Here is a 2794-nt window from a genome sequence, read left to right as displayed (position 1 = left end):
TTGCTCAAGCAAGTGGCAAAACATTTAAACTACTTTTCTTACGTTATCACAAACTTACCATTGACAGAAATAGTCAGCTCTACTGCCTTTCCTTTTGCATTTAAATCTTTATTACAAGCAATCCTGCCGTTCATAAAGAACTTTGTTTTCCTTCCTCCATGAGTGCATCTGTTATTGCCTTGTTTATCTAAAAGTGCTCTCTTCCTTTAAAACTAGCCAACAAGCCAAACGTGTTGACTGTGAAAGACCGTATACTTTAATTATATGCATTTATGGTGCAATTGCTACATTTTCGTTTTCATATGTACTGCAAACAATGTGTGCTGTCACTTTAATTCAGCGCATGTATCACAGCAAAAATAGACTCGGTGCGGAAACGATCTCTGCACTGCTGCAGACTCACCGCACCTAAACGCACTGCCGTGTGCAGTGTGAATGCTTTAATCCGTTAACATGAGCGCGGAAAAAATACGCACCACATACCAGGCACTGCAAACAGAGTAATGTGAACCTGGCATTATGTGTGTGCACGGTCTACAGGAGAGCGCGCGAGCACTGAATGGTTAAACACTGGCAAGAATTCAAAAGTAATGCAAAAACTTTACGTTACTTGTTTAAACTTTAGTGACGATGTGACACTGCCTCGATTGTGCAAGTGACAATTCCTGTGTCAAACGTGCAGCGTGCAGCTCGCTTATAGACAGACGCGATGTTTGGTGATTTGAAGCCATTTGCGTATTTTGTGAGAGAAAGAGTGCACGCGGTGATTCACTCACGCTGTTTGTTAAGTTACGTCTCACACAAGGTTTTCAAATTACTTTGTAAGTTATTTAATGAAGAAATATGAAGGTGAGTACCTCACCTTCAGCATTATGTGATGTTTTATAAACCAATTTCGGGAGGAGCACGCACAGATAATTAACACGGCCAGTTCATCATTAGTGATTACACCATTTATCCATTCAGCGCAAGAGAAAACTCCTGTAAATAACCATGTACGTCCTACCTTCGTTATCTCTCGACTTTCAGAATTCGGTTTGCTCATTTGCTTTTTTACCACAGACCCAATTTCCCGTCCAACGAAAAGACCTATTCTGGGGATTTTTCAGATCCTCCGCCGCAATTTGCCGGCCCCATGATCACTCCTTCTCCGCCAGGCACGGCCGCCGAGCACCAGGCTTCATCGCGGCCGCTGCTCTTCTCGACCAGCTACACGCTCTGGCCAATAGACCGTGCAAAGCCCCAAGCTTGCCTCGCTCGACACCACCATCGTCCCGTGCAAGACCTGGCTCTCCTCGAGCGCTGGGTCACAGCGGCAGCAGGCCTTCAACGAGCCTGGGCCGCGCCCCAGATCTCACTGCAGCAAAGCCTCACTCGCTTCTCGCTGCGGCACAGCCTTTCACCGCGGCTCTTCCGGCCGCAGTGCCGTACGCGGCCGGGCCTCCAGCTCTCTTAGCAGACACTAGCTCGGGGCTGCCTCCGCTAACGGCGCAGGCCGTGTTGCAAATTAATTAATTTTCAGGTGAAGTCGCTAAGGGCAGGTTTTCGTGGCTAAAGTTTGTTAAACGACATTGTGACATAAACCGATGTTGATGCCATTTTGTAACCACGAAGCAAACGTTTTTTCCAGTTTTATCATCCACACTGAAATGTCTGAAAGCGTTACATTCGCCTTACCGTGCACGTATAAAACCTCACTGAGATGATACAGACGGAACAGACATAATAAATTTCACGCAATTCTTCTGGCAGGATCAATTAATTTATGGAAATATTTCACCATTCACTGACGCGCCCACTGCGCGCTCTACTCAGAATTGATCTAAAACGCAACTGCCCTTATATTTTGCCGTGGGACAGCAATCGTGAGTAAATGTTCTGTCGTCTTTTTAGGACTGTAATATGAAGAGCGTGCAAAGTAAATATCTGTAGGGTATCAGACCCAATCAGACAATTTAAGATTCGATCAAGAACATGGTTGAAACACGAGGAGCCAAATTCCACAGAAAGGCAGAAGACAACTGGATATTCATAAATCAGATCCTAGCGCTAGCCAGTCTGAAGCAGGCCTAACCAACCAACCCTTTCACAGAACAGCTTTCAACATTAACACAAAAGAACACACTGATCATAACTCAGGAAGGAGATTGTCAATTTTGGGGCAAGTAAGCAAGATTAATGGTCAAAGAGATGCACAGCATGACCATCACACAGGGTGGCCGCGGGTCCTTAAAAAGTCTTAAAATGTCTTAAATTCAGATTCAGTAGGTCTTAAAGGGGTCATATGATGCTTTTTTAAAGATCATTATTTTGTGTATTTGGTGTATAATAGAAAAAAACGTACAAATGAAATAAACAATGCTTTATATTTTTCAGGTAAGTCTAACAGTAGTCAGGTACAGAAATTGAATAATCAAATGTAAAATAACAATGCATAGTCTTCACTGTATAAATTTAATCTAATAAATCTGTGTTAAAGCTTAAAGCGTTGTAGGGTATCAGACCCAATCAGACAATTTAAGATTCGATCAAGAACATGGTTGAAACACGAGGAGCCAAATTCCACAGAAAGGCAGAAGACAACTGGATATTCATAAATCAGATCCTAGCGCTAGCCAGTCTGAAGCAGGCCTAACCAACCAACCCTTTCACAGAACAGCTTTCAACATTAACACAAAAGAACACACTGATCATAACAACTCAGGAAGGAGATTGTCAATTTTGGGGCAAGTAAGCAAGATTAATGGTCAAAGAGATGCACAGCATGACCATCACATGTAAATCCATGATAGTA

The sequence above is a fragment of the Sinocyclocheilus anshuiensis genome, unplaced genomic scaffold, assembly GCF_001515605.1.
Source record: "Sinocyclocheilus anshuiensis isolate Anshui unplaced genomic scaffold, SAMN03320099.WGS_v1.1 scaffold2853, whole genome shotgun sequence".
NCBI lineage: Eukaryota > Metazoa > Chordata > Actinopteri > Cypriniformes > Cyprinidae > Sinocyclocheilus > Sinocyclocheilus anshuiensis.
Note: the sequence above shows the minus strand (reverse complement) of the source record.